The sequence below is a fragment of the Sus scrofa genome, chromosome 16 (genome assembly GCF_000003025.6).
Source record: "Sus scrofa isolate TJ Tabasco breed Duroc chromosome 16, Sscrofa11.1, whole genome shotgun sequence".
NCBI lineage: Eukaryota > Metazoa > Chordata > Mammalia > Artiodactyla > Suidae > Sus > Sus scrofa.
Window position 1 is genome coordinate 6,389,831 of NC_010458.4, and position 13,487 is coordinate 6,403,317.

At 40.8% G+C, this 13,487-nt stretch overlaps 1 protein-coding gene across 2 annotated transcripts in view; it reads left to right on the plus strand.

Moving 5' to 3' along the window:
• The window catches only part of BASP1 (brain abundant membrane attached signal protein 1), a 56,186-nt gene that overhangs the window by 5,509 nt on the left and 37,190 nt on the right, over positions 1-13,487 (plus strand). The window contains exon 1 of one of the 2 annotated variants that reach the window (XM_013984704.2): positions 11,009-11,794. The exons of the other annotated variant lie outside the window; for it this stretch is intronic. The gene's annotated coding sequence lies outside the window, so the exon portion shown is untranslated. Of the gene's footprint in view, positions 1-11,008; positions 11,795-13,487 lie in introns of those variants that run through there. 2 annotated transcript variants of the gene reach the window in all.

Sequence of the window (13,487 nt, forward strand, 5' to 3'; positions counted from 1 at the left end):
AAAATGGGGTTTACAATTTAGTTATTGTAAGGATTAAGTAAAATAGTTGAACACTTTAGGATGATGCCTCACACCACATATTCTGTGCCTTTTTGTGATGCACATTCACTATAAAGTGGTGAGAGGACCAGCTTTCTTTACTTCATACTCTATAGCTGTTTAGATGCTTATTTCAAAGGTCATTATTGCAAGACAGGCTGGTGGTGGTACCTTGGACAGGAGTTGGTAGAACACAGAAGTCTGTGGTTTAGAAAAATCCTCCAGGTGTAGCTACAATACCTTGATTATGTGGCCAGGACACTAGTACTAGTTTCTTGGAAATCCAAAGTGGGTAGATTTATACAACCCCAGCCTCCATATTGAATTGGTATTTCAATGAAAAACAATATTGTGAAAGCCCTTGGCACTTTGGAGACCTTGAGAGAAAGGCTCACTGTTTTGATATGTGGGAGATGTAGATTCCCCCGCATGTCCTTGGGTATAGATGTAATTCATTCATATTCCTGAAATAACCTGGCTTTGTTGTGTCCTGAATCATGGGATGTATTTGTTAGCATTTGAAGTATCATACTCATTAGTGCAAAGATGGATGCAAACCAATTTAGACATTTAAAATCCTAAGGATACAGCAGGTATAGGTTTGCACTTTCCCACATGCCCGCCATCCACACCAGGAGTAAAACAGAAAGAAGCTCCTCTTACTCAGGAATGTAAAGGTATTGTCACCTGTTCACAGAATCTTTGGAAATAATTATTCCCTTGGCAACCTCAGTCCCTGTAGCCTCCTAAAACAAAACAAAACAAAACAAACAAACAAAAAACAAAAAAACCCCCAAACCCCCAGAGTTCTTTGGAATTTCAGATATTTGGGACGGATCATCTTGGAGTCATGGTTTGACCTTTCAGGCATTTAATTCAGGGATCTGCCTAAGTGATTTGTTTTTGGCTTTCTGGACACTGGGCTTTGCTTGTGAGTGAAGATAAAATTATTCTCATTTTGGCTAAATTACTTTTTAATTTCTTTAAACAGGGTTTTGAATCTTGTGGAATCAGGAGGGAAATTATATTTTTATTTATCGGTCAGATATTCACTATAGGAAAGAGGTTTTGGATAAGGTAATTGTATCATTTAAGAAATTTCCTCCCTGGGAGTTCCCTGGTGGCCTAGTGGTTAGGGATATGGCAATGTCACTGCTGTGGCTCAGTTTGGATCCCAGGCCTGGGAACTTCTGCATGTTGTAGGCGTGGCCAAAAAATTTTTCCTCTTCAGTTTCTTCCTTCCTTTCTTCCTTTGTTTTCCTTAAGTCTGGAGAAGTCAAGGGATGAAATTGGATACTTTTTGACTATTTATTATGTATGTCTTACACTCTAACTGAATTTCATCCCCTCAAGCATATTGCAAGATGTATTTTATCTGAATAAATGAAAACTCGAGGATTAAATAACATACACAGGATCCTATAGGTAATAGAAATTTCTAGAATTTGATTTCATGGCTGACAGCCCTACTCTGCTGGCCAGTGATACTCTATTTCTCATAGGCCTTGGCCATTTTATCTCCTACAGTATGGATACTTGAGGATAAAGTGGATTACTTTCCAATACATTAACATCTTCAGTATTCAGTGAGAGTTGTACTAAGTTATTCAATAAAAAATCATTTATCATAGAAGAGATACAGTTTAATCTGTCAATATATTAAGTGACCACTAGATTAGAAATGCTTCCTGTCATAGTGAGCATGAGTTGACACCCTTAAATTATGATGATGATGGGATGATGGTGGTTCTTTAGGACTGTACAGAGCAGATAAAATCAAATTCTATAAATTTCTTTCCTCATTACACTCCGCAGGTGGAAGTAATCACTCAGATGCCTTCCCTGTAATTCTACTTTTGAATTGCCAATCAGAGATATTAGTCGGCTCTCTTCGAGCTAGGGTTACCTGATTAGAAATAAACCAAGTCCTAAGTTTGTTACCCCATTTTCATTCTGCCTCTTTGCAGGGTTCATTTACAGAAAGGTCAGTGACCCCTTTTAAATACAACCTCAGTCCTTTGTAAATACTTGTGTCATTCTAACAGAAGGTCTGAAAGCTGATGACTAAATACTTCTTTTGGAACTCGAAGGGATCTTAGAAGAGTTAGTGGCTTATTCAAGGTCCCACGAACTGGTTAGTGGCTGAGTAGAAACCCCGGTTATTTCCCAATAAGGCCTCACTCCTACCACTCCCTCCCTTTTGTCTAATTGAGTCAGACTCTTACTCACTGTCTAAAACTGGGGAAAAAAAAAAAATCCTACTATTTTGACTCTGCTACCATGTTTTGAGACTCCAACCCTGATCCTGATTCTCCTTGCTGCCCTGTCTCTTCTCTCAGAAAGAGAGAAGCCTTTCTGGCCTTTTAGACACCACATGTGCTCATGGTCTCCTGAACACTGGTTCCTGCTTTATCTGTGCGACATCTCCGCCCACCCCCTGCCCTCTGCTGCTTCTCTTTCATAGTCTTACATTATAGGCATATGGTATCCTTCATATGCCAGAGAATTTACAGCATGCATTACGATAATTTTGGCCATAAAACATTTTAGTGTCATATGTTTGTTCTCCTAAACTAAGCAGTGGTGCAGGGTTTAGAGGCTGCAGATGGAGGGTGGGAATTTGCAAAAAAGCCAGTTTGTTTTAGACCAACTTGGGGGCAGATCAAGTGGTCAAGCATGGTGGGTGCCCTGGAATCTCTTGGAAGATCCAGCAGGCACAGTGCCAGCGAGAGGTGATGGACACGAGCTTTTATGCCCATCACTAGAGTTATCTGGCTTACTGGTTTGAAAGCTTCATGAAACATGAGGTTTACTCTTTTTTTCTTTAGAATTATCATTTATAGTGCTTGGGCTGATTGAAAAGAGCTGTGTGTTTTTAAAAGAAGTCATTAAAAGATGGAACTTAAGTTGTTAAAACACTTCAGAACGCTTAATATTCAGACGTTTGAAATGGATTTGGGCAATGTCAACTGCTGATGTGAATTTGTGTCTGGAGAAACTGTGATAAGGTTAGTTTTAGATGAGACAGTTTTAACTTCCTGTTTAAACTGATCTATTTGGACATTTTCAAGAAGTAGAGAATAAGCTTTAGGTGAGGTTATGTTTTTTCCCACAAGAAACCTGCAGTGAAAAGTGACTTTGCAGTTTTTGTAGTGCTTTTAATTATTACAGTTTTGCAGGCTCAGAAAAAGGATATATTCCTAAATTAAATGCAAATTAATACCTCCTTTAGGACACCGATGTGGCTCAGATCCCACGTTGCTGTGGCTGTGGCGTAGGCCAGCAGCGGTAGCTCCGATTTGACCCCTAGCCTGGGAACCTCCATATGCCGTGGTGTGGCCCTAAAAAGCAAAAAAACCAAAAAACTCAAAAACCTCCTTTAAGTTTTCTGAAGGACTTTAGAGAACAGCTTTGCCTGGTTGAGCTTCCTAAATTACAAGTTCCTTGGATTGCTTGGCAAAGTGATTTTGAAAAGACCCGCATCATTTCCCCGTTGACAGCCCAGCCGTTATAAACACCACTGCCGTGCAGACTAATACAATAGCCAAGTTAAACAGTAACAGGATCCGATTGGGGAAATAGTATATGAAAAGGGAAAACAGCAGCAACCCTCTAGTAACTATGAGAACATCCGTATTTCTTAAGGACGCAGAGAAAAGAGGTCTCTTTGGAATTGTTGGGACTTTACAGAGTGCTGTTTTAAGCTTCTGAACTTATCTTGGAAACTTCAGGGGCTGTAGGCACATTTGCTGTCTGTGGCCTGTTTCAGTACAGGATAAGAGCATCTGTATTTGCCTCAGGCATGTTTAAGACAGGTGGGGAAAGGGAAACCAGTGACTTAGAGGTGAGGAGATTTCAAATGACTTTCTCCTTTATTCTTCATTCCATCAGGTTGGTAAGGGTGAGGTCATGTGACACTTTGGGTATTCACTACAGACTTAAGTGATTAAATGAAGGATTCATTTTCCTAAGGAAGAAATAAAGAATCTCAATTAGCAATTAGTGGTGCTAATACCTCTTGGAACGTCTCATGCTCACCCAACCTTGGTGAATACTTGCCTTATTGACCAGAGGTTGTTGTGGCACTAGGGTTTCCTCCGTAGCCCTGGTGATCTTTTGTTGAGACCTCAAGCTTTGAATTCCCATGGGCTCACCCAGCTGGACTTTAGAAACTTTGTTCCAGAACTTTCAGCCATGTGGTTTTCAGACAAACGGTAACAAGTGTTCGTAGCAGTGTCTCCAGAAGGTTATTGATAACAGATGGGTAGTTTCCAAGCTCTGTGCTTCATGTGTCTCACGTCTGAATATCACTCTTCTCCTCCACCACTCCAATCTGGTGGTTGGCTAATGAAAAGTTTCGTTGAAAGTTCTGTTGGTGTAAGAGGTAGAACCAATAGCTCACTCCATTTACCCTCACCCTTTCTATTCTAACTGGTTTTATTTCCACCATCTGGAGAGCTTAGCTTTGCTCCCATCTATATCAAAGTCTCCTGGGTGGGTCGGTATGGGGCCACTATCTTAGGAGAATTCAACTGGCTACGGTTCAGAGAGAAGCAACTACACAATGGGATTATAACACCTGATTTCATTAAGGTAAGAGTTGTAGTTTTAAATAGGAAAGGAGTTTTATTACTACTTCTAAGCTATGATGTTGAATTTACTATTATGAATCCTGAGAATGTAACAAAAAATGAAATTTAAAAAACAGAATTTATGGGAGTTCCTGTTGTGGCTCAGCAGGTGACAAATCTGATGAGTATCCATGAGAATGTGGGTTTGATCCCTGGCCTTGCTCAGTGGGTTAAGGATCCAGAGTTAACCCAAGCTGCAGCACAGGTCACTGGAGGGGGTGGCTTGTAGCCCACAGTGCTGTCATTGTGGCTGCGGTGTAGCCTGGCAGCTACAGCTCTGATTAGACCCCTAGCCTGGTAACTTCCATGTACTGCAGGTGTGGCCCTGAAAGGAAAACAAACAAACAAAACAACAAAAAAATGGAATTTGAATGTCCACAAACTTCACCTCTCCGTGCTTCACCTGCCCCTGCGACCTTGTTAATCAGTCTTTCCTGCTTCCTGCACTTTGTGCTTTAAACTTTGATGTTGTCAATAGTAACATTCTTTGACTGTCTCCTTATTTTCGGCAATGGGAATATGCCCGTGTTACCTCTTATTACCGTGGTAGGGGGAGAAGTGGTGATTGGAGGAAGCACTTGACAAGTTAGGATTTGCCGCAGATTAGGATTTGTGCTCCCGCCGACCCCCTTTAACCTGCCTTCTTTCAGACCAAGAGCTGCTACTTGCATGACTCTTTCTGGTATTGATCCCCGTGGCCAGGCATGCCACCTAAGGAGGATCCTTTGTCGTTTCTGCAGTAAGTTAGCCAAGAATTCCAGATCAAAGGTAAATTCCAAAATGAAGTAACACTACAAAAAGTGTTATTGCTGTTTCTAAGGGGAGTGGAAAACAACAACAACGACAACAAAAAAACCCCATCTCAAGCCAGTTTTAAGTTGGGCATGATTCCTATTGGAAGAGGGTGTGATCTGGGGGAAATATGTCTAAAAATCAAACACCTGCCCCCAAGCCCTTTAGGGTATTGAGACAGAATCGTATAATGCAGCTAATGTTAGCAGCACACAGCTTGGAATCCGGCAGGCCCTGACACGTTAGCCATTGTTTGCATAGTTTACCTGGTAGAGAAAATAACTGCTAGAATAAATGCCTTAGGTCACTAATATGCAGCATGGTTAGTGTGAGGTGTAAGTGGCTGGGGATGAATTTCATTGAAATCTGATTCTGATAATGCACTTAATTACCACCCTGCCTAATTAAAAAACAGCTCCATCATCGAGTTCCCATTGTGGTGCAGCGGAAACGAATCCCACTAGGAACCACAAGGTTATGGATTCGATCCCTGGCCTCACTCAATGGGTTAAGGTTCCCATGTTTCGGTGGCTGTGGTGTAGGCAGGCAGCTACAGCTCCAATTTGACCCCTGACCTGGGAACTTCCATATGCCATGGGTGCATCCCTTAAAAAAACAAAAAACAAACAAACAAACAAAAAAAACAGTCTCATCTTGAGAGAGGGAGAGGCACTTGAGAGCAATAGCATTTCTTACTTCATACTAAATTTTGTAAAACATCCTTCTGAAAAGGAGGAAATGGCTGTAGTTGAGGGAAATTTCAGCTAGGTGCTTTTGCAGCCACAAGTCTGGATGGAGCGAGGGGTACGTCATTTCTTTCTGTTCCTAAGAGTGTCTGATTCCCCTTGTGTGGGCAGGATTTTTAATACGTTGCAGGAAGCAAAATGGCATTGTTCTGGATCAGTAGTCAATAACCTCCTTTCTAAGCCCCAGCGCCCCCTCCTTCTAGCCTTTTCAGGGGAGCAAAGGAGACTAGAACCTGAGGAAGAAGGGGAGGGAGAGGAGAGCAGAGATGCTCACACAGTAATAGGAATGGTAGAGACAAGGATGCTTTGCTCCTGACTTGGCAGTCTACTAGGGCTCTGCTAACAGAATAGCCCAGACTGGGAGGCTGGAACTTCAAAATCAAGGTGACAGGTTTGATTTGCCCTGAGGTCTCTCTCCCTGGCTTGTAGGTGGCCACCTTCTTGCTGTGTCCTCAAGGGTCTTCCCCTAAAGAAGGGTCTTCTTCTCTATGTCCTAATTCCTTTTATACAAGGTCACCACTTCTATTGGATTAACCACCTTGATGACCTCACTTTAACTTAATTTACCTTATAAAGGCTCTCTCTCTAAATACAGTCCCATGTTGAAGTACTGGAAATTTGAGTATGTCAAAACATAGGAATTTGGAGGGATACAGCTCAGCTTTTAACAGATGACGTTTCATATTAGGAAAGCTGGTTTACAGTGAAGAACATTCGAACGAAGCCCCTTACGATGTTCCCTGCCCTCAGGAAGAGTGTAGAGAGGGTAGGATCAGCTGTGGTGTAATCTTCATGAATCCAGCCTAAGTAGTGTCTTCTTTTGACACCATGAGATGCAGAGAAGTTAATTTCCTTAAGATGCACCTCACTAGAAAAGGTAGAGCCTATGTGGGAGGCAAAGCCCATTTCTGTGGCTCCCTTATAGTGGGATGGCAAAGGATATATGCAGGTACCCTCTGTTGTGCTCATGATGGACGTGGTGGGTACGTGGATGAGGTCTTAGAATCCTTCCTAACAGTGTTCTAGGCAGTTGCCACCAATCAGCAGGCATTAATAAGTGGTGAAACCTATTTTTTCCTTCTAGCATGACTTTATCGTGCTTTCCCTCTGCTTGAAGGCTTTCCTTTTTGGTTTTCTCTATACCCAAATATGGCAGGAGTGAATAAAGAAAGAGAGAAGAAGTTATTTAGTCCCTGTTATGTAAAGCACTAGCCAGTCTTGAGTAAATTAAAATAGGCTTATTCTGGGAAAGCCCATTTAAAAATCTACCAGTAAGTGGCCTTGGTAAAGAGCCTCTCCTACTCTAGATGGAAGGGTAGACCAGATGGCAAGGCCAGTTTAAAATCCTATTCTAGCATCCATGCTTATTAGGAAGGATTCACCTGCACAGTATCTTACTATGGGGCAGGTTTTATTGGATGGAGACTTGAAGGCATTGGAAGATACAGGCTTTAAGCAAAGGTGGTTAGAATGGTTGGAGTTTTGGTAATTTTCTATACAGTGGGACACTAAGGATGGGAAGTTAGTGTCAGGAGTCACATGAGGGCTTTGATGACAATACAAGACAAGGCTAATGGATTTTGGGGCCTTTCCAAGTAATAAAATAAGTAGTGATACTGAAGGGATTCTTTGAGGGGCATTCTCAACAAATGTGGATGTGGTTATGTTTTCATTTGACTCTTTGAGAGCCTCTTTTTCAGAAAGCAGTTTACACCTTTTGAAAAAGCCCTGTCACTTGACTCAATCATTGCCTTTCTGTTTCAAGCTTCAGGTCACATCATGTTAACTATGGCAATAAAAATATTATCTCATTAGTCCATGGTCTAATTGAATACAGTAGTTCAATTTGATGATGCTAGATGAACCACAAGCCCTAAACTCATTGAAATTTGGTACTGCTTAATACCTTTCATAAAAAATGTCACTGGTGAATTATTTTCTGCATAAAATCTGCAATGTAGGTTACTGTAGAATTTTTTTATTTTAACTCTTTTAACTTAGGCAACATCTGTTTTCAAGCCAGTTGTCTAAGGTCTTTCAGTGCACGTGTTCTGGTCAATAACCTCTTCTTCCATTCATTCCAGAACACTGGGCTCTTTAGAAAAGCTTTATCAGGTCTACTTTTTAATTACCCCTCACATCCATCCATTTCTCTCTACATTAAGCCATGAACCTAGTCGAAGTCTTTATCCATCCCCTCTGCCTGATTACTACTGTAATATTCTTCTAAATCTAAGCATGGCGTGCCTGTGCTGAAGACTTTGATAGCATGATTTTCTGTTACACTTAGAATGCAATATCAGAACCCTTTGCTATGATCTTCAGACTAATCTCATTCTCACTCTAACCTACTCTCCATTCTCACCCATACTGCTTGCCTTTCAGTTCTCCCAATGCTCCAAGCTCTTTGCCATCATTTTTCTGCCTGAAATATTCTTTTTCCCACTGTCCAAATACTCCTCAGCTTAAATGCCACTTTCTCAGAGCTGCCTTTCCTGCCCCCATACCTCTTAGAGTACTTGGTGTTTTTATCCTTGCACTTCTCAAAACTGATGTGATTATTTAATGTCTCCATTCCTCTAGATGGAAAGACCCAGAAGGCAGGGATGTGTCAGTTTCATTGACCCATAACAATACTGGACAGCAGTTCTGGGACTTGCCAAGCACTCCATATTTGTTCATTGTCAAAGGCTGCCTACAGTACATTATATTCACGGAGGGCACACATCTTCTGAAAGTCACCTTTGTCAGCTGAGATGAGATAACTTCCATTTACGGACACTAAATTTCACCTCATCAGTTGTGCTAGTTTACTACGAAGATGATTGAATAGCTGATGAACTCCAATTAGTGTAATTATTCTGTTTCCAAGCAGTAACCTTAGTGGTAATTGTTCCAAAGCCCTGTGACATTACAGAATAATTAGTACTAATGGCTCATGCATCCAAGCTTCCTCCTAAGGTAGAGTCTCCAAGGAAGAATGAAATTGTGTTATTATTTGGGAGACAAATAATATTACACTGTGAGGTCTTTTCAGAAATAAACCACGATGAGTGAAAGCCAGGACTGATTGTGGTTCTGTTTCTCACCCATTCTTCAAAGTCATTGAACGCCATGGGTCTAATATGGATCAATCATGTTGAACATCTTAACCAATGAATTTTTGTAACATCTTTGTGAAGTCAAGAGTATTAGGGCCCAATATGAGCATCTGGTTTTAAACCTTGACACAGTAGTGGATTATAAACCTAATGGTGTGTAGATGAATTTAGCCCTGGTTCTATGCTGTGACCACTTATTCTAAATTGCGAGTTCTTCTTTGACAAGACTTTGCCTCTTTCATCTTTGGATATGAGTTTCTAGCATAAAACCTATGGTCTGGTCTGGGCTGAATGCACAGAAGGGCATGTTTTATGGCTATTTGACATCATGCTATACAAATAAGGCATATTTCAGAGTGTTGGCCTTTGCTGTGCTTTCATATCCAGGAACCTTTAGCAATATCACAGTATTTTCTTTGGGGGAAGGGGTGAATACAATTAAGACAATTTTTAATTTTTTTAATTACTCAATGAATTTTTTTTTCCATTTATAGTTGTAAGTGATCATCACAACCCAGTTTTATAGCATTTCCATCCCAGACCCCCAGCACTTTCCCCCACCCCCCCAACCTGTCTCATTTGGAAACCATAAGTTTTTTTAAAGTCTGTGAGTCAGTATCTGTTCTGCAAAGAAGTTCCGTTGTATCCTTTTTTTAGATATCACGTGTCAGTGATAACACATAAAGACAACTTTGTAATACACTCCTCATCCCCTAGTTTACAAGCACTCCTTGATGGTCAAGATTCAGCTTTCATTGTCTCATCCCTGAGTGTCCTTGGCCAGGGATGGAATCTGAGCCACAGCTGCGGCAACATGGATCCTTAACCCACTGTGCTGGGCCAGGGATCAAACCTGAGCCTCAGCAGCAACCCAAGCTGCTGCAGAGACAACACCTGATCCTTAACCTGTTGTGCCACAGGGGGAACTCCTGAACTAAGATTATTAAAATTTAAGTATTTTTGTGATAACCTTGTGATCTCTCACAGGACAGTGTTTAGTTTTTTAAAGTTGACTCTTGATTTAATTCTTAATAAATAAAAAAAGTTCATGGCTTTTTACAATGAAACAAAATTGATGTCCAAAGTAATGTGTAGTTAATAATAATGCCAGCTTCCAGTAAGCAAGTCTAGTCTGACAATATAATTTATTCATTCTAAAGCATTTTTAGCTATTGGCACTTTATTTGCAAAGTTTTTATTTTAATAGGCTTCTTTTACATATCTTAAGTGCAGCTATAGTTGAGGTGATGGCCAGGTCTTTACTCTGTCTGTGATCTGTGTTGGGCTATAAGACATTTTTATACCGTCTACATCATTTGTACCATAAACACTTGCTCCTTTTATTATTAAATCAATGCTTTGTCTTAAAATGGAACTAGCTATCAGAGGAAGGGAGAGCATAGCTGTGAATCACCTACTTCATAGGGTCAAATCACTTCAATTTAAATTGGGTAGCAGGGAGTTCCTGTCGTGGCACAGTGGTTAATGAATCTGACTAGGAACCATGAGGTTATGGGTTCGATCCCTGCCCTTGCTCAGTGGGTTAGGGATCCAGCATTGCTGTGAGCTGTGGTGTAGGTTGCAGACTTGGCTCGGATCCTGCGTTGCTGTGGCTCTGGCGTAGGCCGGTGGCTACAGCTCTGATTCGACCCCTAGTGTGGGAACCTCCATATGCTGCGAGAGTGGCCCAAGAAATGGCAAAAAAAGACAAAAAATAAAAAAAAATAAATTGGGTAGTAGAAGGAGTTCCATGTGACGCAGCCGGTTAAGGAACTGGCTTTGTCACTGCAGTGGCTTGGGTCACCACTGTAACACAGGTTCGATCCCTGGCCTCGGAGTTTCCACTGGGGCCAAAAAAGTAAATAAATAAATTGGGTTATAGAATAAAAAGGGCAGTGATAGCTCTTTGCAGTTAATTTTTTAATGTTATGCACTATCGATGGTCCCTATCTCACCAGACCAAGGGCTATTTTTCACCAAACTTGTGTTTTGTTTCAGAAGCCTTGAAGTTGTAGATTGCATACTTGGAAAATGTGATTAGCTGCAATGACATGGCCTTGGTGCCTGAGTTTATGACAAATAAGTAATTGAATGGCTGATATATACCTTTGGATGTGTATTTCTAAGCAGCTGACTAGGTATTTTCCTTCATTTAAAAAAAAAAAAATCTTCTCATATGACTTGCTAGGGTAAAGGTGTCATTTAAGTTGAAATTGAGGAATATACACAGAAAATTGCTGTGGCTACAGTGAGGAAGCCCAAGGTATGATTGGTTTAGGGGATTTTTTTGGCCACACCCATGGCATATGGAAGGGTAGTCCCCAAAGGGCAGTCCCCGGGCTGGGATGGAACCTGAGCCACAACAGTGACAAACGCTGGATCCTTACCATTAGGCTACCAGGGAAGTTGGCTTCGTGTTTTAGATTCCACCATCTCCCAAGCCCAGGAAGCATTCTGTGTGGACCTCTGTCTTCAGCTCTTGTGGGTATGTTCTTCATTCTCCTTTAATTGTGTGAAGATTGTCCTTTCTCTGCTCTATAAATGCATTATTGGGTTCAACGCACATGATGTACACCAATGACATTTGAAGACATAAGTTATTTTCTGTAAGGGGAAGTTAGAAGTATTTTTTGGTCATGAATTCATTCTTTAAAGATCAGTAGTCTTCTTTTAAAAAATGCAAAACAAATTTTAAAAATTTTCAAAAAAATCTGTGGTTTCCCTAAGCATATTTCTATGACTATGCTTTCTAAAAGCAGTTCAGAGTTCAAATGAGCCACTCATGTAGGAGTTTTCTACTCTGTTAAATACAACGTGGGAAAATACAAACCACATTAAAATCTTGTAAAGTGGATGTTTGTTTACTGAATGAGCTGGAAAAGACAAAGACCTGTTACCTTGTTTTTAAAGGAGCTTGCAGTTAGTGAAGGCAAACAAGTACACCCGTAATTACAGCGACACAAATGCTGGTCTCTGGATACACAGGAAAGACTGGTAGAAGAGAATCATTGAATTAACAACAAGGATCAATCATTACCTCTGTCCTTCCTTTGTTCTGCTCTCAGAAGTTCTATCTCTTTCACTTAACTAAGCTGTGTGGGATATTCCAAGTTCAAGTGGCTGTTACTTAAAGAGTTTTGTGTAACTATCATTTTTGAGAGTGTGGAATTCAGTCTTGATTTCATTTAATTCAAAGGTCTTAATCACTTTAGTAGAAAAGTCATTTACGTATCTTACATTGGCATCAGAAACAAAGTACTTGGGGATTGTAATGGCAGAAATCGCCTTCGAGAATAGTTAAAACACAGTAGGAAAATGTCTTAGATCTCTTAGATATCACAGGCATTAAAGGATCTCTGGGGAATATCCCCAGCTGAAGCCCCTCCTGCTAGCCTAACTGCTTTAAGACAGGCTACTCAACCTGAGAGACCCAGGGAAGAATTTCTGGTGTCCCTGTCTTTGAGAGCCTAAGAAAAGTGCACAGTGGTTTGCGGGATCCTTCGAACCTTTATTCTCTTTGTTCCAGAGAGATGGAATCTTTAGGAACTCAAGAAGAGGTACGTGGAAATGACTCTGACATGTGACTAAGAGGTGTCTCTATACAAAGAAAACATTTTGTTTTGATAGAATGTGCTGTGGAAAATGTTAATTCTATAGTTTCTTCTTGGATTGGGTTAATTAGCAGTGCTAAAGTTGAGATATATATGCAGAAATTCCTGGGCCATGGATCAAACCCACACCACAGGAGTTCCCCAAGCCACTGCAGTAACCATGCTGGATCCTTAACACTGCCCCGGGGGACTCCATATAGCAGACTGTTTTTCCATTAATGTTTTGTTATAGGAATGATAATTCTTTCAGTGTCTAGTCCTTTTTGCCCTGAAGTGCTGATTTTTCTTGACTCCTGAATTGCAAATAGCTTACAGAAACTCATGAATGTGACTTTTTTTATTTTAGCCAATCTCTTGTTCTTACACCTTCTGGTCTGATTTGTGCAACCTGCCATCTGTGCTGGCTGCTTGACAAATGATTATTTCTCAGCCTCACAGGGAAACTCCTTGGACCTAGGAACCCTGTCTGCTTGACTGTTGTTCTCCTAGAACTTAAGGCAGTAGTTGGCCCAGAATAATTGCTCAGTGTAAATCCACGTATTCATCTTTGAGATTATTCTCTCTGCG